This window comes from Lynx canadensis, chromosome C2 (genome assembly GCF_007474595.2).
Source record: "Lynx canadensis isolate LIC74 chromosome C2, mLynCan4.pri.v2, whole genome shotgun sequence".
Taxonomy (NCBI): Eukaryota; Metazoa; Chordata; class Mammalia; order Carnivora; family Felidae; genus Lynx; species Lynx canadensis.
In genome coordinates, this window is record NC_044311.2 from 69,564,491 (window position 1) to 69,589,589 (window position 25,099).

Consider the following 25,099-nt stretch of genomic DNA (forward strand, 5'->3'; position numbering starts at 1 on the left):
AACTTATGTTCATTAAAAAAAAATGCAAGCTACATGAACGTGGATACTTGATCCTTGTTATTCATTATGGTTGTGCCTGGAATACAGCCCGATTCACAAAAGGCACTCAATTATTATTTGTTGAAAACAGTGAATAAAGCTCTTTCTTTCTTCTAGTCAACAGTGTTTTAGAAGACCAGAAAGATCTTCTTCAATGACTAAGATTCATTGTTCCTTCTCATCCATTCCCAATTTGATCTCCATTACCTCCACAAATTCAGTAACTTGTATCTCCATCTCTTTTTGGCCAAACACTGAATATGAAGAAAGAAAAAGGCCCGCCACACTCATTTCTAGCCCACCAGTGGTTCTTGCTTAATATGGTGTATCAAATTCACCTGTGGCAGCTCTTTCAAAGTAATGTCCTAAACTTCATGACAACCCTGAAAAGTCTTAAGTTTTAGCAAATCAGAGGTACATCCCAGGCATGTATATTTTAACACATTTCTCAGTCATGCCAACCATGACTTGTACGTCATGCACATACTTCAAAAACTTCTCTACCTTTACATCCCATAACTGTAACACACACACAAACACAAATACACACACCCTCTCTTTTACTATAAACTCCTTAAATCCGTGATCTACTCACTTACTAACTGAACAGATTTTCATGGTCATCTCAAATTACTCATACTTCTCAGCATCCTTCAATCCATCGTCATACCTTCTGGATCACATATTTTTCCTCCATTTTGATGCAAATATCCTGATCTGACATTTCAACAACAAATGCTATTATAATCCTGACATTAAGCTCAAGTAGTCTTGCCAATTCCCACTCAAGCCCTATCACTTATCTAAACTCCAAACCATAATGGTATCTAACATCATTTTGCCCCTCTGAGCCATTTGGCAATCGTTTTATTAGGTTTTTAATTTCCTTATCAATTTTTCCATCATGGATTTTAAAAAATTTTTAACTTCCCTCAAAGACCCCATTCACCAAAAGCCCTTCACATCTTAGGTGACTTCAGTAAAACTTATGAGTGCCTCCTCAACTTTTTACTTCAAAACCTTTATTCCTTGTGCTTTCTGAAGTAGCAAAAAAAAAAAAAAAAAAAAAGATACAAAAGAAAAATTTTATCATAGAATCTGTTGGGTCTTCTATGATACTCTATCATATCATTAGCAACATTACTAGACATTTTTTTTTAACAGTTATTAATTTATTTTGAGAGAGAAAGCACGAGTGTGCATGTAAGAGCTGGTGACGAAGGGGGGGGGGGGGGTAGGAGAGAAAGAGAAAGAGAGTGAGAGAGGAAGGGAGGAAGAGAGAATACCAAGCAGGCTCTGTGCTGAACTGGATGCTTAACCAACTCAGGCACCCAGGCGTCCTACTAGCCTTTGCTTAGGGAGTTTTAATACAGTAAATTTTCCCTGCTCCAATAATAAGCACCTATAAAAACAGGTAAGAAAATAAATATCCCAAGACCAAATAAAACTATTTTAAATATTTACTGAATTTATACAACTAAACATACTATTCTATTGAAAGACACAAAAGTCTGAGCAAAGGAAAAGGATGGAGTGTAGACATCTGTGTTGCCACAAGTGACTTCCTCTGAAAGGAAATAAAAGTGGGCACGCGTGTTTTACAATAGATAAAAAATAAACTCCAGGCAGATATAATACTTTTATATTTTAATTTTTTTTTAATTTCTTTTGAGAGTGCATGCATACATGCGCATGAGCAAGCTGGGGAGGGCAGAGAGAAAAAGAGAGGGCGAGGGCAAGGGAGAGGGCGAGGGCGAGGGCGAGGGCGAGCGAGGGCGAGGGCGAGGGCGAGGGCGAGGGCGAGGGCGAGCGAGGGCGAGGGCGAGGGCGAGGGAGAGGGAGAGGGAGAGGGAGAGGGAGAGGGAGAGGGCGCGCGCGAGCGTGTGCACCAAAGAGAGGATCCCAGGCAGGCTCCATGCTGTCAGCATGAAGCCCGACGACAGGGCTCCATCTCACAAACTGTGACATCATGACCTGAGCCGAAACCAACAGTCAGACGCTCAACCGACCAAGGCACCCAGGCGTCCCCGTACTTAGATATTTTAAATAAATGTGTGTATGCATGTACTTACACATACATACCTCTTAACAAAACAATGAGGCTACATAACCAATCTAGAGAGAATAAAATCTTTTTAACCAAAACTGGAATCTCAAAAACTATACAAGAAAAACAGCTATATCTGAGTACATAAAGATTTACTAGTTATCAAGGAAACACATATCAAAGTAACAAGGAGTAAAATTACACTCGCTAAAATTGGTAGATATTTAAAAGATCTAGTTGCCTATTTCAGACAGTAATGTCGGGAAAGGTTTTTCACCTATACTGCAAGTGGAAATGAGAAGAAGCCTTTTGGAAAACAATCATCAACCTCTATTACAAGTAAAAGTATCATGAACTGTAAGAATTTGACTTTTTTTTGTTGTTTTTAAAATGGTCAGTCATTAAGTTCAACAAATACATGTACCTTACAACCCAGAGAAATAAGGAGATTTTTTTAATGTTTATTTATTGGGGGGTGGGGGGGGTGCTCAGATAGAGAGGGAGACGGAGGCTGTGAAGCAGGCTCCATGCGGACAATAGAGAGCTTGATGTGGGGCTTGAACCACAAACTGCGCAATCACAACCTGAGCCTAAGTCAGATACTTAACCGCCACCCAGATGCCTCATAACCTAGAGAAATAAAGCATAAGTTCCTAAGGATATTTATTTTAGGAACATTGTGGCGAAAGAAGAAAAACAAATAAAGTAAACGTCCATTAAAAAGGGGTACCAAAATAAGACTGGTACATTCATAATATTCATGGACTATACAGTCATGAAAAATAATTAACTGATGGAAGAACAAAAGGAAAGAGTATACTCTTTGGCACAAAATGTAAATAACATTTACACGTTTAAATATAATGTATAAAAGAAGAAAAATATTTTTGTTATTGTTAAAGTTTACTTTTGACCTTTTCAACTTAAAACACTTTGCTACGAATAACCTCCAAATGCAATGGGTTTTCATGCTCCTTGATCTCCACTCCTGGCCATTTTTCAGCATTTAAGAATAAAATGAGAACAGTCTTTGAACTTCCAATAGTTGGCTTCCTGACTCTGCCCTCCTCTGCCCTCTCCCCTCTCTCGCTGATTCTTCTTTCTGCCCTAACATGTGTACAGTGGACTTTTTAGCCTTCTGGTCTTCAGTCTACTCTCCCAGCTAAGGATCTCAGCCACTCTAAAGACTTAGAAACCTACCAACTTCTCCTATTATTTGCCACTCCACATACCCAGATCTTTCCCACTCAAGCATTCTAATTCCAGCTGACTAATGCACAAATCTATTTATATGTCTTTCAGAATCTCATTAATTCAGTATCACCCAAGGCAATTTATATCCTTTTCTCCAAGATTTGTTTCTCCTCTTGCTCATAACTATCACTGATTCTACCATTCACTGCACTTTAAACCTTAGTATGAGGGGTGCGTGGGTGGCTCGGGTGGTTGAGCATGCAACTCTTGATTTTGGCTCAGGTCATGATCCCAAGGTCGTGGGATCGACCCACACGTCAGGGCTTTGCACTGAGCATGGAGCCTGCTTAAGATTCTCTTTCTCCCTCTGTCCCCCTCCGTAACTCATTCTCTCTAAAATAAATAAACTTTAGTATCATGTTGGATATGACTTCCTATCTCTGCTTTTACCTGCAATCTTAGAGATTCTATCTTCTATTACCTGCACAGCACCACGTTCAGCCAAGCCTTTCTACTTACAGTACTTGTCGCCTGTATTACAACAGCCTCAGAGTCTCCTAGGTCTCTTCCTATTATCTTCTGATACCAAGGCATCAAACATAACTGATTATATCATATATATTTACTGCTACCTAGTAACTTCCACATCTTACTCTAAACTGATTAGCCAGCCATTTAAGTTTCTCATTCGATGATTTCAAAGTACCTACCCAGCCATACAATATCTTTTTTGAACGTACTTTACCCATAAGGTGCATATATTCAGGTGTATCATTTAAAACCCTTGCATTTTTAGTTCTTTGTTCCAACTACACGTGCTGAAATTCTTCTATTCTACAAATGTCATCTCCTTATGAAAGCCTGTTCAAATACCAACATCATAGTTGTGTTGTTTTTTGTTTTGTTTTGACTCTTGTGAAAACCTGGCAGTAGTATAAGATTACTAGACTAGAAATCAGAATGTTGATGTCTTCTTTCAAATGCTATTGCTTTTGACATTCAGATATTAAATCAAACCCCTGAGCCTGTTTCTTGTTCTGTAAAATACAAATAAAATTAACCTACACACCTCACAGGTAGGTAAGAATGTATGGAAAACCAATTATAATTTAAGTGCTAATGCTGTCATTATATTACGTTTTGTTACACATACACATATAACCACAAATTATAAATATTTTTTTTTCAAGTTTATTGATCCATTTTGAGAGAGAGAGGGATTGAGTGCTACCAGGGTTGGGAGAGAGAAAGAGAGGGAGAGAATTAGAAGCAGGTTCCACACTGCTAGCACAGAGCCCAATGTGGGGCTTGAACTCATGAACTATGTGAACATGACCTGGGCTGAAATCAAGAGTCAGATGTTTAACTGACTTAAGACAGCCAGGCACCCCTAGAAATTATAAATATTTAAAAAGACAGTCTATACTTCATATCTAGCACCTAACACATAGTAGCGATTCAAATGTATTTTTTTAAAAATACTTCATAAGTCGTAAAATACAGCTCTCCCACTCCAGCATAAGAAATATAATCCACACACAATTTATATATAATTATGCATTGATTAAACAAAAAAATCCACAACCCTTCTCCCCACAGATACATTTTCAGGAAAACTACTGTCACATGACATTTCTAGACCTCTGATGTAGTTCACCTGAAACCCAATTAGTTATCTGGCCGGTGGACAGGGGTCCTTTAAAATGGCTGATAAATAACTAGTCAAAGAATGCCAAAACCTTTAAAATATATATGTAAGTGCTGTAAAGTATCCGTGTGACTGTGATGTGGTATCCTGTCCATTCCAACAAATTTAACCAGCATTCATAGATGAGCATTAGTGCTTTAGTTTGCCCTAAAATTGTAAAGGTTGATATCATGGTTATTCCAGTGACATTAAGACAACAGATTAAAAAAAATAAATATACAAGAGAAACAGGTTAATTTTCATTGAGCTGAAAGATTTTGTTTTTTTCCTCCTCTTTCACAAAAGCAAAATTAATGTTGGCCAATGTTCATAAAAATTCAAAATAATATGGAAAGTGGAGTAGAAACAGCACTTTGGTCCTACAGAAACCTGTAAATCATAAACTTACTATGAGAACTTGAAAGTCCTTGAGGTACCCTTGAAAGCCATGTTATCTTAAACCAGAAAACAAGAAAGCTACCAAAGTAGTAAAGTCTTGTCTATAGGACACAAGAAATCAACTTGAACAAGCACTCACTAGCCAAAAATGGGTCAATCTGAATATCAATACAAAAAAAAAAAAACTCAAGAATCTAAAATGCAAATATGCTTATCTAAATCCATGAGTTCACAGGATAAACCACTGTTATAATTATGTAACACCACTGGCTAATATTTTTTGGCATTTTATTATCATAAAAAATTTTTTTCATATCTTGTATCACACCTGCTCTTAAATGTAGTATCTATGCTCTCGTACATACTTGTAATTCATTTTTTAAATCTAAATTTAAAACTCTACAAAATCATCCCTGTCATAAATTTTAACTTACTGTTGCTATCGTGCCTGGTAAAGCTACAGTGGTTACTGATAAGAAACCTTACTAAGAGTTTAACTCTTAAAAATGACGGTTGAATGCCAAGAAGTAGTAGCAACAAACCAAAGTAACTGGGCTACATTATGGACTAAGACAGGTATTGGTAAAAAAGGAGAATGAGTTAGACAGGAATGATGAATAGCAGTTGATTAGAGCAGGAAATCACTTTGCGTGTTTAAAAAAAAAAAAAAAAGCTCACCCTGTATGTGATGTTGCCGAGTTCCATAAACAAACATCAGGCAGCATGATGTAATAGAAAGAGTCCTGGACTGAGTGAGGGGACCTCTGTTCTAGTCCAAGGCCTCAGTTCCTCATCTGTAAAATGAGGGTTCTGAATTAGATATCTGCGAGGGCTCCTCTAGCTTTCACACTGAGGGATTTTGTGGACAAACTCCGAAAGAAGAAATAAAATGTAGAGTTTTTGTTAACAGTGAAGTTAAACTGTTAACAGTGGAAACAGGAGGTGGGAACAGAGACGAAAACAATTTTCATAGAATTTTAAACTTCAAATAGCAATTATAAATTTATAACTGCTAGAAAGGTTTTTATAATATACCTGCCTTAGGAGCATAATCATCTAAGCTAGCTAGATTAGTAATGAGTGACCAAATTATGACCTGAAAAAAACCTATTCACCTTTGGCCAGTCAGATTGCCCAAGTAAATCTAAAAACAGTGCAGAAACACCTTTGGGCTAATGATTACGCTAAGTGATAAAAGTGCCTCATAAGTGTCCCCAATTAAGTAACTGAACAAAAAGATGACAAGGAAAATGATTAAAGTAAAATAAACACCAAATTTTAACATGTAATAAAACACAATAATTTTGCTTGTGATATCCTCTGTATTAATGCGTATATTTTCCCTAAGCATAATATTTATTTTTTTCTGACTAGCTCTCAAAATAGAACATGGCTTCTTCTGACAAAGCTAATTGAAATAAACCATTTTTTTCCCCAGTGACACACAGGAACATTTAAAGAGTGTCTGTAAGTTTTCTACACTGAAGGAAATCAAGCTACTACCAGTAACAAATAATAGAAAGGCTCTGGTGCCTCAAAAAATGAGGGGTTTTCTAACTGCAATCACCTACATAACATTAACTGCCTGGTCCTAGTAAATCCTTCTGGGTCTAACAAACAGAATACTAAATTTTAAGTTCATAGATCAGGTGACATTCTACTTTATTTTTTGCTTACGTTCTTACCTGGCAGACTTAAAACTCCAGGGACGGCAGAACCAATAAACATACCACTGTAATCAAGAATCTATCAAAACTCTACTCTTTTAAAGGATGTAATCTCTCTCTTTTAAGGAATGTAATCTGTGTCTTTTAAAGGATGTAAAGACAGGATGAAATATTCAGTGGGAAAAAAAAAACTTGCTTTTTAAAGCTTGTTTTTATGCAAATTACTTAAAGTGACTATAAAATAAATGCCGTACACCCAATTCTATTAATTATTCATTTGAGCATTTCACCTTGGCAATATATTGCCTAATAAGTTATTCAGAATCACTAATAAAATTTCTCTCTGGTTGGCAGAAACAAAGGCAAAAATAAAGCAGTCTTGATGAAATTTGTTCTTGGCTAGTCTTAAAATGGTGGTGATATCCATGTGTCTGAGATAAAAATCTGTGAAACAAAATTTTCCTTTACATTGAATTTACTTTCCGTTTTCATTTAGGTATTTTGATTTACAATCCTAATGAGCTGACTAAAATAACCTTACACTTAATGGCAAACAACAGAAATCAGGATGGACATGCAAAGCATACTTTAGAGTTCTATTTTGAGCATAAGCTGTTTTCAGCAATTTTCTCCATCTACCTTACTGACCCCGAAGACTCTTCCAGAGACTTAAAATATTAAACTTATTTACTGACAATAATATTATTACTAATGATAAAATACTACAAGCCATATTGGTTTCAGCCAGTATTATACAGATGTAAATTATCTCCTGCAAAAACTCAGGACTGACTGAACCACTGTCTTAAGATATTCTCCTCCAAGAAGGGTTGGCACCAAGATCAGCAGCTAAAGGAGAACTTGGAATTTTAATAACTAGTTGGTATGTCACATGAAGCCCACTGGATTGTTCCTCACTAAATTTCTCCGTAGAACATAAAAACATTTGTTAATTCTTTCCCCTACTTAGAGAAGTCAGCACACAGTACAATTTGCTCAAAGACCAAAATACTTCATTTACATATCAATAATACAGAATTCATGGAATATAAATGGCTATAGCTTTGAAAAAGTTCTACTATCTAGAAATGGTAATTCTCTTTATATTATTGCAATACAATTGGAGAGAAAAAGACAAAAGACCAAAAATAAGTCCAAATCTATTTTGATCACTAAGAAAATAGGAAACTCTGTAACATAATTTCATATATAACACAGTTTCATATAACTTTTTATGTTCTAAAATATATCTAATAACTGCTTAGTTTTGTTGGAAAGTCTCCTTTTATGACTGGGTAAGAAAAAATGCCAATAAAAAAGAAACTAAGATGATCAAATTAATTGCTAAAAATCCCACATCTTGGGGTGCCTGGGTGACTCAGTCGGTTAAGCATCTGACTTCAGCTCAAGTCATGATCTCACTGCTCATGGGTTTGAGCCTCCTGTTGGGTTCTGTGCTGACAGCTCAGAGTCTGAAGCCTGCTTCGGATTCTGTGTCTCCCCCTCTCTCTGCTCCTCCCCCACTTGCACTCTGTTGTGTGTGTCTCGCTCTCAAATATAAATAAAACCATTAAAAATTTTTTTTAAATCTCACATCTCATTATTACATTTTATATTTTAATATTAATGTTTTACTTTTCTCTCATCCTCACCTGCTTAAAATTTATTCTGATATATACATTTTGAAAATGAAGCCTTTCAGAATAGATTTCCTAACAGTAAATAAATGGAGGATAAGAAATGAATTAGCATTTTATAAACATTATACTTGATACTGGATATTACATTATTTCATTTTTTATTTTTGAGAGACAGAGCACAAGCAGGGGAGGAGAGAGAGAGAGAGAGAGAGAGAGGGAGACACAGAATCCTATGAACTGTGAGATCATAACCTGAGACAAAGTCAGATGCTTAACTGACTGAGCTACCCAGGAGCCCCCATGGTTATTATATTTTTATTAGCACTATACTTCTCTCCCAAAACTTTATAAAAGAACCACAAAATTTTGCAACAATGATCATATGCTTTTTAACCTACCAACTCATTAACATACTATTACTATATTCCTAAAATACAGATTTTTAAAAAACAAATTACTTTAGCCTAATAATTCTAGCATAAAAATCATGCAACATTCCTCTTGATAAATAAATACAATGCACTTAAAAGAATGTGTTCTAAGTCAAACTTCATAAGTGACAACTGGTCAATTTAAAAAATGGAAAGAGAATCTAATAATTGCCTCTAACAGTATTTTCAAAAACATATTCAAAATAAGCAACCCCAGGGATTCCATATCCCATTCATCATACTTGACTCTGAGCATACTCTAATTATGTATCCATCCCCTCAGAATTCATGTATTATAAATGATCTTAATAAGCCTTTGCTGTATCACTTTGAAGTAATCAAATTATTTGTGTGGGGGTATGTTTTGACTTACTTTTATTCTTTATATTTCTGTATCTTACTGCATCCTTTAAAGTTCAGAACTCAGAAGGCAGAAAAATGTCACTCATAAAATTTTAAAGTATTTTCAAATTTAAAAAATATCAATTTTGATGAAAGCTACTAACAACCTATTAAACAGGAAAGTGGTTTAGAAAAATACTACCCACTAGTATTTTTAAAACATTTTATTGTGAAAATTTTCAAACATACAGAAAAAAAATTTAAGACTGTATAGAAAATATTCACATAGCCACCACCAAGCCTTTAGAATTAACATTTCCTTGTATTTGTCTTACCATCCTCTCAATTGATCTTAACTTCTGAACCATTTCAAAATAAGTTGAAGATCAGTACACTTTCCCCATATATACTTTAGTTTCTCTGTCATTAATTATAGTATAGTGTTTAATACAGTGTTTCTCTCAAAGAAAAAATTTACACAAAATAAAATGGATAGATATTAGACTTACCATTCAATGATATACTCAAGTAATGCAAATCCCTAACAGGATACAGGGTATTACCACCACCCTAGAAAATTCCCACATGCCCATTCCCACTTAATCCTTGTCCCCAACACCCATGCATCCATTTCTAAGCCCTCCAATCACTTTTTTTTTTTTCCAACATTAGTTTTGTTTGCCCTACCCCAATACAGAAATATGTAAGTTTGCCTGTTTGGGGGACATCACAGAAATGGAATCATAATCATGTCCTAGTTTTCTGTAAGGCTACGTTCACTCAGCATGATGTTTCAGAGATTAATCCAGGTTGGTGCAAGTATCAATACTCTCTTCCTATTACTCAGTAGCACCGTGTTATATATACACAGCAGTTTATCTATTTTCTTGTTGACAGACATCTGAACTGTTTCCAGTTTAGGGGTCAGCCACATATTTGGCAGAGTTTATACATAGAATCTGGTATTCCACCACTGTGGTTCTTTCTTTTCCGGAATTTCTTCCCTCTTCCTCCTGCTAGACTGCCATCACTCTATAGCTGCTGTGGTATTTGTGAATTTGATCTCATTCCTCAAGCCAGTAAGACTGCAAACAAGCCAAGAGGAGTCTGCCTGAAGCAAAACACCATCAAGATGAGAAACTCACCCAAGGCCATTCCCTTTTTTTAAGAAACCACTCCAGTCCAGTTTCTACTTGTTTGTGTTTGCCCTATAGTGTCCTCATGTTTTTTATATATTGGCCAGAGACCGTAGTCACAATTTGTGGGAGAATTTGTTCAGTAGGATCTTGACTTCATTTTTAAAATTATAACTCCCTATTTTTCCACTTCAAAAAAGCTATAATTGATAAATCTCTTTTTGGCTTTTCTTTTTCTCCTCAGGAGCTTGACTGATCCAGTCTCTTTCTATCTGAAAAGCCAAACTAAACCAAGAAAAGGCCTCTGGGAGCCACAGATTATGAGAGCTGGAAGAGGGAATCCTGTAACTCTGTACATGAACCAGTACAAGTCCCAAAGGCATCCCAACACATGTATGAAGAACATACCCAGAGAAGCTAAGGTTTTGAGACCTTCTGATAGAAGCCACTCTTCAGGTACCACACTAACCCTGAGTGGTGCATGCAAGAAGTAGACCAAAAGCAGCAGGGCAAAGGCTTTGAAAACTGAACTGGCGCTAGAGACTGACAACGCCCAGGCCACAAACACTGAGAACGTGCAGTTCTCATGAACCTAACCATGCTCATCACCTATTTAAAAAAAAAAAAAAAAAAAGTCAACATTCTCCTGACAAGACACAACACAAATTTATTTTACATACACAGAATCAGGAAAATCTGACCAATTCTCAAAGAAAAAGACCACAAGAGATGCCAATCTTGAGATTACCCAGATATGAAAATTATCAAACAAAAATGTTAAGGCAGCTATTTTCATCCATCCTCCCCAGGGTAAAAGCATACACTTATAATGACAGGAAACACAGAAGTTCTCAGAAGTACAAAGTAAAAAGAACCAAATGGAAACTTCACAACTGGGAAAAATTTAGGGAAAAAATGATTTGACAAGTGTAGACAAAGGAAAGCAAGCACTGAATAACTGATCTTCAAAATAAGAAAATAACACAAATAGATAAGAAAGAAAATCTCATCTTAATAAAAGAAAATTCTCCTGACATTTTGCATCTTTAGCACTGACTAGTAATGGGGGTAAAAAAACATCAACACAAAACCTAGACATCTCTAACTAAAATGCTTTAATCCTTATTCTGTCTCCTCTTGAGCCCCTCTGAAAGCTCTCATGATTCACCTTTGAAAAATATTCTGATTCTATGAATTTGTAGGATATACAATTTTTAAGAACGCTGGACTACAAGTGAGGATATCTGATTCAAGTCTCGGTTCTGTAACCATGACAAAATACGTAAAGTGACATCACTTCTCTAGGCCCTAATTCCTTATTTGTAAAATTAGGACCTACTTAGTGAGTGATGACAACTTACTTAGCTGTATAACATAGACCCATTGTTAGAGTAGGCAGTTAGTTAGGTTCTAACAGAATCCCTGGAGGCCAGCAACAAGGAAGTCATTGCTGGCTATGGGGAAAGTCAGAAGCCTGGCAGCAGCACTCTACATCAAACCACATCAAACCTCATCAAACTGGACAGGCTCAAAATAGCAGATGAGACGACAGGAAACCCTGACCAAATAAGGAAAAAAAAACTCCTAACACCTTGCATCCATGCCCAGGTAATGAATATTCCACCCCCTAGTTAACAGCTCTCAATAAAAGATAGAGACCCAACAACCCCCAGGTGCTCCAGCTTCTCTCACCCTAGCTCACATCCCCAGACTGTATTTTCACTTTAATAAACTTCCTCACTTGTGTCACAGTGTCACATGTCTGTCCTTGAACTCTTTCTTGTGACAAGACCAAGAACTTTTGATGACACCTATGGGACAGGCTGGGTCTCCCCCAGTTCACCTGGCAACACCATGAACTAATTTTAGGAATGCTTTGAGGGTCACTCCTGTTTCCCCAGATCTTAGCATTAGTCAAGTTCTTCACTGCTCTCATTACTTGTTTCTGACAAATAAGGAGAACCTATGGTCAGGTAGCTGTGACTGGCAAGGTCTAGGGCAACACTATTAACAGATATAAAAGGCAAGCCACAATGCAAACCACATTATGTAATTCTAAATTTTCTGGTAGCCACATGAAAATTTTAAGGAGAAACAGGTGGCAATTATTCTACTAATATATTTAATTTAACCCAATATATAACCCAAATGTGATCATTTCTTATAATCAGTATTTTAAAATCAAGATTTTTATCTTTAAAATCCAGAATGCATTTTATATTTATAGTACATCTCAACCATGACTAGTCATATTTCAAGTGCTCAACAGCCACATTATCACTAGTGGCTACCACAACTATAGACTGCAGGTCCAGATGTGGAGGTGGAAAGGGGAGGAGGACACAATGGCAAACAAGGGCCAAGGACCAAGGTGTCTCAATGAGTCACCTCTCTGTCTCTCTCTGTCTCTCTCTCTGTCTCTCTCACACACACACACACACACAAACTTATTGGTGTTGGTAAAAAGGTCATCCCCACGTGGCAGATAGATCAGAGAAAGTTTGTTCTTGAAATAAATTTCCATCTCTACTATGGGGAGTAGCCACTATAAAAGAAAAAAAAAAAAAACAGGTAGATAAATGGCTTACATATCATTTCCAAATACGTGAACTTAAAGTATTTATTTTGGGTCACCTGGGTGGCTCAGTCTGTTAAGCGTCCTACTATGGTGCATGTCATGATCCCGTGGTCTATGAGATCGAGCCCCGCGTCAGGCTCTGTGCCTCCCTCTCTCTCTGCCCCTTCCCTGCTCATGCTCTGTCTCTCTCTCTCCCAAAAATAATAAACATTAAAAATAATAATAAACTATTTACTTTTATGAAAGCCACTGTTTATTTTATCCTATCCACAGTTGTAGGGAAGTATAATCATGTAGGGAATATATTAAAAGGCATTATAAAACAATTAAATGATTTTAAAGATTAGTGAAGGAAACACAAAATATACTTCACAAGTTCACAATTTTCAAATCAAATGCTTTACTGTGACTTAGTTTCTGAAATTTCAGCTAATTTATCAAATCTCTCCTTTGAATGAAAAAAATAAAAACCTTAATTTTTTGAATAAATTTATGAATACTGAAACCTCTATATTTTTTAAATGGATATAATTTCTTTTGTTTTGAAGGACAGTATAACAATTTTATTCCTTAAATGTTTCTCATGGAAAATAAAGGAGAAGTGATCTTTGTGAGAACCTATGGTCCCACCCCAGTCCCATCTCACCATGGTTCCCATCTCTGTATTAGAACAGTAGTGCAGACACTCTCAGGAAAGGACAGAACTGTGGAAACAAGACCTAGTTCAGAGCTATCTCTATAATTTATCATCTAAGTGATTATAAACAGGAATAATTGTTTCCTCATCTATAAAATAGAGATATTAAAAACCTCACTAAGTTACAGAGACTTATTTAAATAAGATATTTACACTCTATCACAGAACATTCACTCATCCTTCCATTTCTGTTCGGATTTTTATTTACTTTCTCATTCATCAAATAACTTTTAAATTAATCAAATGTCTTTTGGTGTCTCCAAATACTTTACACATTTGAAGTATTTCTATGTAATCTACTCTAAATTCGCAAACCCTTGTGTTCTAAGTCATTTTTTAAAAGGGTCAAATTATAATAAAATGATCCCATTAAACATCTGACTAGAAACAAATAATATAGTGAAATAAGAGCATTAGCATCTTTTTTTTTTTTTTAATTTAACGATCCTGCTTATAGGAGAAAATGGCAATCACAGGAAGGAGAGAAACTAGTCATTGTGAAGGATCTCTGTTCCAATGAACCAAAGGAAAACAATCAAAAGATACGACTGAAAGTAACTGGCTTAAAAAGGCAGTAACTGGCAGAACATGGACAAGAGAATAAATAGTACATATTAAAATCAGAAACTCCTGTCTGTTACATACCAAACTTTACTATGTTAATTTCCTTTCGGAGCAAAAAATTAAAACTTAAATAACAAAAAAAATCCATTACTATCCACTGGAAAGATGGATGGATTGATAAAAGGAAGAATGGTAAAAAACAGAGACTCCTAATGGCTTCAATACATTCAAGAAATTTGCAATGGCCTGTAGCTTCAAATGTTATGGCTGTATTGCTAATATTAAAGCACGTGGCCCACCCCTGAATGTGTTAGAACCTACCAGTAAGACTGAATTTAACATAGTACAGACTGTTTGAAAAGTTTGAAATACTTAAAAATAAGGCCAGAAAACAAGTGAAGATAGGATGCCCCGCCCCCCCCCCTTTTTTTAACAAAGAGAGAACACCCAAGCACCCAAAAGAGGGGGGGATATGAGGCTCGATCCCATGACCCTGGGATCATGATGTGAGCCTAAATCAAGAGTTGGAAGTTCAACTGACTGAGCCACCCAGGTGCCCCAAGGACACTTTTCATTTTATTTTTTAAGTCTTTTTTTTAAATGTTTATTTATTTTTGACAGAGAGAGAGAGACAGAGCATGAGTGGGGGAGGGGCAGAGAGAGAGGGAGACACAGAATCCGAAGCAGGCTCCAGGCTCTGAGCTGTCAGCACAGAGCCAGATGTGGGGCTTGAACCCACGGACCACGAGATCATGACCCGAGCCGAAGTTGGACACTTAACCGACTGTGCCACCCAGGGGTCCCTAACATTTTTCCATTTAACACCCATTCTCTACCTCTATGTGAGTTTTAAATTCTTGCTCTCATTCTATTCTGGGTTCCTTGAGATAAGAAGAGAGCTAGCTACATTTTGTTTCTGGTTGCATGGTGTCCATATTAAAACCTAGGGAACAGATGCCAAAATTATGTGAAGCATGAAGATCAATTTTTAAATAACAACAGCAACCCACCATAACAAGTTCTACTATTACATTTAAGGTAAGGCTTAAATCTATGTAAGAATTCAAGCTTTCTTTGACTTTCAAATGATAGATAACACAATCTTTCAGGTTCCATTTTAGTTACAGAAGCCTCACATCAAAGAACAATCATCCAGTGGTAAGATACAGGGGATTAATATAAATCCAACGTGCATTTTACTACTGATTTGAAAATTAATTCTCCAGAGGCATAAATTCACAACCAAATGAATATGAATACTTTATACAATGCCATCTATATAGTAATGCCATTCATTCTTCACATTTAATAACACCACTTCAAAATCACATGACAACAAAAGATGATAAATAATGACAATGAAGTTTTCTACAATGAATAGAACAAGTTAATTCACAGATGATATAATTAAAAAGTAGGCAGTAGGGGCGCCTGGCTGGCTCAGGTGGTTAACTGTCCGTCTGACTCTTGGTTTCGGCTCAGGTCATGATCTCAGTTTGTGAGTTGCAACCCTGAGTTGGGCTTTGTGCTGACAGTGTGGAGCCTGCCTGGAATGTTCTCTCTCTCTCAAAATAAATAGATAAACTTAAAAAAAAAAAAAAAAGTAGATAGTAAAAGGGAACAGATCATTGGTTTCTCAATATGCACCACCTCAATGATCCTACCTCTAGGGAGGGTCACAACTCTTTGGGGCCTTATCCTCAGTGTAGCAAGCTACAACTTACTTTTATCAGTTCTCTTAGGATAATACAGTTCTGAGAGAATAAATGTTAACAAAATACACTAGAGCAATTTATGAATGAGAAGAATGATTTACTAATTTACACTGAGAATGTAACTGCAGACTGGAACATTCACTGATGCAACAGAGCTGGCAGTGCCCAGCCCACATCCGCTTACCGCTCAACTTTCCTTAGGAACGAGACAGCTTTTTTTCCACTAACACCTACAGGTCATCTCTGGCCACAGGTTTAGGTCAGGGAGAAGTTGCTGAGGACCTGCCCACCCCGAAAGCGTAACTCCACCAATATGGAAAGGGAGTTGGTAGACAAATTACTCCCACTTCAATGCCCCTTGAGTGAAATAACTCAGAGGCATATTCTATTCGGTCTCCCAGAGGTCCCTACATGATTTGAGCCTCAACTGCCCACAACAGTAATCTACTGTTTAAGGCATCCTTACTGGCCTCTTTATCTTTTCTTACTTCCCCACTACTCCATCACACCCACAGGAACTTTCTGGGTTCATTTTCCAAATAAAATGGTTATATCAAGGGTCCAATTCCACTGAAATCAAACATAAGACAGCCAGTCAGCTTAGTTGTTTTCTTAGCAGAAAAATATTATTGTTAAACCAAATTAATTTTTAGAAGTTGTGACATGACTACAGACTCAGAACAAGAGAAAATAGGTCTGAGGGACGGATCAAAAAAGTTGACAGATTTTCTTGAAAACAAGAATCTTTTCAACAGTTCAAAGAAAAAGACATACAAATAGTTCTAAAAAATATGAAAAGATGCAAATTAGAACTATAGTGAGATACGATTTCTCAACTTTCAGACTATATATATATATATATATATATATATATATATATAAGTTCTGACTATATACTGTTTGTAAGTGGGGAAAAAAAACCAGAAGATGCCAAAATGTCTAAGGGAATTTGGCAAATTGCCTAAAAAAATAATATGCATATTTATGGTCACACATAAAACTCCCATTCTTGAAACAAGTTAGGTACATCCATGTAATGGACTACTACACAGTTATTAAAAGGAAGGCAGGCTAGCTCTATACAGTGCTTTAAGATGATCTCTAGTTTACGTATACACGTGGGTTTGCTTATATATATATATATATATATTTTTTTTTTAAATAGCAATATAGTTAAAACTGGTTACCTATAAGGGGAGAAATAAAAATGTACCTTATTTATAATTAACATGAATGATTTATATATAATTATAAAACAAAACTAAATCAAAACACTTAAATGCTAAACACTAAAAATAAAATGAAACAAACGGACCTGACTATATAACAAGATGGCAGAAAAATCATACAGGTGAATGTACTTCAAGTACTATAAAACAGAATACTTAACACTGTAAACCCCAGCAGGACAAAGGCCAAAAAAGCAGTTTTTAGTAATCATGTTGGTGGTACTGGTTTAGATATATAAATATATATTAAGACAAAAAATCCTATGTAATACTTCTATATGTATTTTATATATTTACATATTTATATCTGACATATTTCACATATATATTCTATATTTTATATTTTAATGTTATATTACATTTATATTTAATAATACCTAATATTTTACATATATGAAAGAAAAAGAAGTTTATGTAAAAGCCAACTTAAAAAGACTCATCTGGCCAAGACAATGAGCATCATCATCAGAATAAAAACTACAATGCAATAAACATAAACTATTTAAATCTACAAGCTCAATGACACTTCAAAAAAAAAGAAAAAATCCTCACTGGTCTACTTTTCCAAGATTCTAGGAAACAACTCAAATACTTTGAAAGTTGGTAAATAAAGGAAAGAATCAAGTAATTAGTATGCCTTTCCTGTGCAAACTGTGCCACAGAGTAACCAAGCATCTGATGAGGGAAGTTTCTTTTACAGAGATATTACAGATCATATATGAAACCTTGATATAATTAGGATATCAACATTTTGAATGTTTGCATAGAAATAAGAGATCTAGGCAGTGATCAACAGTAACCTAATCTCACAAACAGAGACAATTAAACAGCTATTTCTTCTTGGAGTACTCAGCACCTCCTTATGAAATATTCTGTCACCCTAACACCACAAAATAAAGCAAGAAAAACCTGAATTAGATTAAGCTCTTAGATATAACTACTGATTTACAAAAAAGTACAAGGGAAAGAGAAGCATTTTACTACAGGGATGCAATTTAAAAAATAGGGCCGCCTGGGTGGTTCAGTCAGTTGGGCATCCGACTTCAGCTCAGGTCATGATCTCACAGTCTGTGAGTTTGAGTTCCACAATGGGGTCTCTGCTGACAGCTCAGAGCCTGGAGCCTGCTTTGGATTCTGTGTCTCCTTTGCTCTCTGCCCCTCCGCACTCACACTCTGTCTCTGTCTCTCTCTCAAAAGTAAATAAACATTAAAAATTAATAATAATAATAATAATAATAATAAACACAGAATGAGGAAATTTACATGGCAAGTAAGTTAAAAGGGAAAAATATAATAAATAAGGAGGTAGAAGAGTTAAGGTGTATATACCAACCAAATGTAATCTATGGATTTTGTAGTGACTCTGTAGAAACATTATTTATGAGCAAATGAGGAACATTTAAACTAAACAGCTACTTACTGATATTAAGAAATTATTGTCAACATCTCATGCATTAGAATGTCCACTATCAAAAAAATAAAAGAACACCACAGAAAATAACAAGTGTTGGACAGAATGTAGAGAATGTAGACAAAGAGAAATCAGAATACTTGTGCACTTTTGGTGGGAATAGAAAATGGTGCAGCCACTCTGGAAAACACTATGGAGGTTTCCATATGATCCAGCAATCTCATTTCTGGGTATGTACCAAGAAGTGAAAGCAGGATCTTGAAGAGATACTTGCACACCCATGTTCACTGCAGCATCATTCACAACAGCCAAAGATGGAAGCAACCTAAGTATACACTAACGAATGAATAAAGAAAATATGATATATGCATACAATGGAATATCAACCTTTAAAAAGAAGGAAATCCTGTCACATGCTACATGCTACAAGACTGATGAGACCAAAGGACATTATGCTAAGTAAGCCAATCACAGAAGACAAATACTGTATGATTCCACTTATACTAAGTATAAAGTATCTAAAGTAGTCAAACTCATAAAACCGAAAAGGAAAATGTTTGTTGCCAGCTGCCGGTAAGAGGGAGAAATGGGAATTTTTCTGTTTAACGGATATCAGTTTCAATCTGTTTGAGTTTTGCAAGACGAGAAAGTTCTAGAGATCTGTTGTACAACAATGTGAATAGAGTTAACACTACACTTAAGTGTACTAACTACACACTTAAAAATGTTTAAGATGACAAATTTTGGTTTTCACTATAATTTTTCAAAAGTATATTTAAATCCCTTTTCAAATAAAAAAAGAAATTATTACCAATTTTTCAAGTGTGATTAATGGTATTGTGTGTGTGTGTATATATATATATGTATATATATAATTTTTAATAGTCCATATCTTACGTAGCTACATACTAAATAAAATATGTATGAATGAAATCATATGATACAAGTATTAGCTCCAAAATGACAGGGGGTGGGGGGGACATGGAAACAAGGTGGTTAAAGATGAAACAAAATTCCTGACCACTGCAGCTGAGTTCATTATGCTATTCTGTCGTCTTCAGTGTATGTCTGAAAATGTGCACAAAAAGTTAAAATAATAATATACACTTGTAGGCCAACACATTCTATTAATACAGTGGGATCCACATTTATTTAGGAAAGTAGCTATAAACCATGATGATGTAAGGTACAATTAGAGTTAAAATAAATTGTACCTAGCCAAGTGAAGAATAAGCAAAAAAGAGTATTATGAATCCTTCATGCTTATTTATACCAAAAACAAAGTTCAGGGTGGGGGTGGGGTGGTAGAGGTAAGGTAAGTGTTCCCACAAAGCATTCCTTTTCATTTTCAGGGAAAGAATGTAAGATACTACATAGCACAGGTTTAACTCAAAACACAGGCATTTCTCAGGTTCATGAGAAAACCACCACTGTGAACCAATACCTATAAATTTATTAGCACATCATGCAAGTATGTACAAATGGCTGTCATGTCCTCAGCTAGACTATAAGCAAGTATGTTGTAATCCTGGCCTTTTTCATCTCTAGCACTAACACATTTTTAGAACTAACATAAATTTCTGTGATCATGACTCAAAAATGATTTAAGGAATTCTCAACAAAATTGGTAAATGTGTTGGAAATAACCTGATTTGAAATACAGTCTAAGAGCTGTTCCAAAAACAAAACAACATACAGTCTGTGAGGGACACATTCAAAAACTCACTTGAAGATAGGCACTTAGAAGAGGTAGCCAGTTACACAGCACCTGTACCTCACATACCCAACAGGCCCGCACAATGGATTCTTAAGGGGGACATGCCACAAATAGTTAAGACTATCAAGAAAACCAACAGGTTTCAAATGTGAACTTCAAACATAAAGCCAAGGGCAGGTAATCCAAATGATGATGCTGATTTACCAGAGAGCTGTTTCTTACATGAGAAACTGTAATGCTTCAGAAGAAAACAGCAGATTTTAACAATGGTTATTGAGTCACCCAAGCACCCTAAAGAACCCAGCAAGCGTCTCATAAACTAATGAAGAACCATGTCATTGTGTCAAGTAAGGCCACACAAAACATTCTCTCTCAGCAGTTAATGGGGAATGTTGAAGAAAATAAGAGGGGGGAAAGAGAGAAGAAATTTTCCTCTTATCAACATACTGACCAGCCCGTCTTTAAAATGAATCATTTCCTAGGAATTTGTTCACAGATAACTCATCTTGCCCACTTATTCTGATTCTAGTTAATTTTTAGTAGCTTTTATTTCAGACTGATACATCTACTATTTCCCACCAAGTTCTAGAAGTCTTTTTCAGTTTCTATAGCTATTTGATTTAATGTTTAAAATAAAAAATTTGATTAAGTAAAAAAAGTTTTAATAATGTACTACAGAAAACATTCTGAAATTGATTATTGTTAAGTAATTAATTGTCCTATTTATTGAACTCTAAAATACATAACCAATACCACTTAGGTAAAGAATTACTTTTTGTAAGGGAGAGTCATTCTGATTTTAGTTAACAGTAATGAGATCATTCAGCCTACAGTTAGAATAAACTTTAGAAATTTAGCCCAATTCTATCATTTAATTGCAGAAGAGTTCTTGCCAAAAGTTATCCAAGACATATACAGAAAAGAGAGCTATCTCAACTCTTACAGATTGGCTTTTCTGCTGTATAACACAGTTCACAGATGTTTATTCCACAGAGAAAGGTTTCTAAATGATCTTTTTAAATAGTAAGGATGGTTCTCTTGGAAATCATTCACTCACTAAAAACAGGTAGAATTTTAGACATTTAACTGCCCATTAACTATAAATATTAAGATAAATGCAATATGCAAAAAGACTATTTAACAAGAAAATTCTATTCATAAAATATAGCCCACCTGTTAAAATACAAGATCATTGCTATATAATAATAGTTTTCATCCTGATAACTACAGCCAAGTGGTTATACAATCTATAGATGATGGAACTCTCCAAAGTAAGGGTTCGCCCTTTTCTTTTTTAACTAAATAATCAAAAATTAATTACTTTAAGTGCCTTACCTCACATATATTTTTTAAAACATTTCTTTACTCTGGGAACACAGATATATTTTGTCAACCTATGACAAACTTTAAAAATTCTTAAGAGACCCTCCCAAGTAAGAGAATAATAAAAAGACCAATTAAAACACTCTACCATTCGGAGTGGGAGGAATTCTTACCATTGGCAGTGCATTGATGTGGGGATGTGCAATTGAATATCCGGTACCGCCAATCACAAGTTGCTGCTGCTGAGAAAAAGGAAAGTACAATATTCAGTGTGCCCTAAAACAAATTCAGCTTAAGAGATTTCCCACAAGTTTCCATGTTATCAAATTATTTTTATTTACCTCTGTAAGGTCCCCGCCACCAACGATTATCCTTCCCCCCCTAAACAACTATTATCTTATATAAGCAACAGCAGCAACTTTTGGGGTAGTAAGTGGCAGGCACTGAATCTTTACAACACTCCTAAAAGGTTGACACAATGAACAAAAGGGAGACTGGAAAAGATGGATTTGCACAAAGCGTACACTCACCCCCATTCAACTTAACTGGTGCAAATATTACTGCGATAGGGCCCAGCATAGCATGTTCATAATCTATGATCATGAGCCGCAAGGACTGGTATGAACTTATCTTCTATATATTGTTTAATAATAAAAACAAATGCATGATTGGTTTTGAAACAATTTCAATCAAGACTTATTAAAGTTTAATCTCTTCAGAGTCTACATTTTACAGAGTTTACCCCATCATCTCAATTGCTAAGTCATAGCACATTATTTTCTGTGTCCTTCTGTGTAAAATATACAAGTTGTTTTTCAGACGCCCTGTCAAAGTGGTGGCTCTCCGGTCTAACGCTGACCAGTGCAGATTCCGCCACGTGCTAGAGTACAATTTTATGTAACAGGGCAAGCTGATGCCACAGAAAGGAATGCAGCTTTACCTCCTCCACCAAACCAGTGAATTAAGTCAGTAAACACTAAAAAGATAACTAAGCAAATACACTGAATAACTGAAGAAAGAATATAATCCCTTTAAGTTGGCTCCTCTCTGATTTTATCTTTAATTAACTAGAACTCTCATTTGTGCTGCCAACTCCATGGCCAATCTAAACAACTTCAGGGCTACTAAGTAACTTTCGGGTAGTTAAGTTATAATATCTAGGAATTAAAATAACATTTATTAAACATGGCACACACTTACTGAAATTATACACAGTTACATCAACATATAATATCATATCAGCCTCTGCAGGCACCAAGGTCTTTTGGCACAAGACACTTGTGAACCAGTTGGTGGATCCTTTGTAGACCTACTGGACAAATGCTCTACAGACATCATAAGTGAGTCAAAACAAAAACTAGATTACAGCTAGAACTGTTTACCTCAGGGTCATTTGCTATGAACATCAATTGTTTTATCAGAGTTTTCATGAGTTTTTGAGCTATAAGCTATATAGGGCTACTTGTTATCCAAAAACTGACCGAGCACCCTTAACAGAGAAAAGTTTGGGCATACATCCATTCTAGTTATTTATAAATAATTAACATGTGCTACTGAATTACACACATTTTACTTTTTTTTTAATGTTTATTTATTTTGAGAGAGAGAAAGGGAGGGAGGGAGGGAGGGAGGGAGGGAGCGTGTGTGTGTGTGTATATGTGTGTGTGTGCACACTTGGCAAGTGAGCAGTGGAGGGGCAGAGACAGAGGGACGGAGAGAACCCCAAGCGGTCTCTGTGCTATTCAAGCACAGAGCCCAATGCGGGGCTTGATCTCACAACAGTGAGATCATGACCTGAGCCAAGATCAAGAGTAGGATGCTTAAACGACTGAGCCACACAGGTGCCCCTAAATTACATGTATTTTAAAACATAGAAAACTGAAGGAACAAAGATGTATTCCTACATGTCAAATATCTTTTTTGATAATCTCTTATATGCTTAGCCATCTTCTAAAATAATTAGATCATAATAGGTAAAAAAGCTCATTCTAGTAGTTTAAGTATCAGCTCTACCATTTGCTTCTTTACTATTCTTATTCACATTTCTCACAGTCAGTTTCTTTTGCATGAATCTTTAAATTATTTGTCTGTTTTGCAGGGTTCGGTTGAAATTACTCCATAAGTCTACGTTATCAAACACAAGTAAACTTAGAATAGTAAGCTCAGACTCATAGCAACTCCCAGAAAAGAAGTGAATGACTGGGATTGCCACAGCTGCCTTGTGGAGCTCTGCCCTCCTCAATCCCTTTATGTACCACTTTAGATAGAACTTTCTGACATCAGGGCGGAATGAGGGTGCAAATTTAACCCATCTGTCAGATATTAGTAACAATTTTTAAAATTTAAAACAAACATAAATAGACTAATAGAGTCCTGTACCCCAATGGATGCTTGTTTTTCACTACCAGGGTGTGTACACACATACCATGCACAAACTCACACAAATCTATCTACCTTTGGAAAATACTAAATTAGATCATTCCAGTTGCTAGTCTTTCTTGTTCCTCCTCTGCCTGGTTCTCTTCTCTTCCTTTTCTGTGATTAGTGAGTCTTTCTTCCATCACACTCATAGATGTCTCTAATCTCAGTTTTCTCTAATTAGTTTTTCTCTACTTTTGTTTTCTTCATCGACTCATTTAGCTTTTCCTTTTAGACTATATTTCCTTAAGGGAAAGAGTCCTAATAGTAATTTAATAAATATTTAAATAGTGAAATAAATATTTGATTCTAGGAGTTCAAGAGTGAATAAATCTGTGGAAAATGGTATGTCAACAGGTATGCCCATTTGCACATATAATACAATCTGAAAAATTTAGGAAGTCCCTACATTAGCTGTTTTCCTAGTCAACTTATTTAGCCACGTCCTGGCCATTTTGGAGGGCATATATAAAGCATATATATCACATAATTCTTAAGTTTATAAAATGAATTATCTGAATTTTAAAAGACATAATTATATACTCTTCCAAAGAATTACAAAAATCTAATGCATATTTAAGATAACCTGACAGAATGTATATTAAAACTATTTGTACTAAAGTAATTCAAGTTGTCCAGAAATCCCAAAATGTGTATCCTTTACACCTGCCTTAGTAATCACACTTGCCCGGAATGCTTAGGTGGCTCAGTCCGTTAAGTGTCCAACTCTTGGTTTCTGCTCTGGTCATGATCTCACAGTTTCTGAGTTTGAGTCCCACGCTGGGCTCTGTACTGATAGTGTGGAGCCTGCTTAAGATCCTCTCTCTTCCTCTCTCCCCCCCCCCCCCCCCCCCCCCCCCCCCCC

At 35.8% G+C, this 25,099-nt stretch overlaps 1 protein-coding gene across 1 annotated transcript in view; it reads right to left on the reverse strand.

The window, feature by feature from the left end:
• Positions 1-25,099, reverse strand: part of TBL1XR1 (TBL1X receptor 1) — a 177,782-nt gene that overhangs the window by 66,176 nt on the left and 86,507 nt on the right. The window contains 1 exon segment of the mRNA XM_030330359.1: positions 21,990-22,058. The gene's annotated coding sequence lies outside the window, so the exon portion shown is untranslated.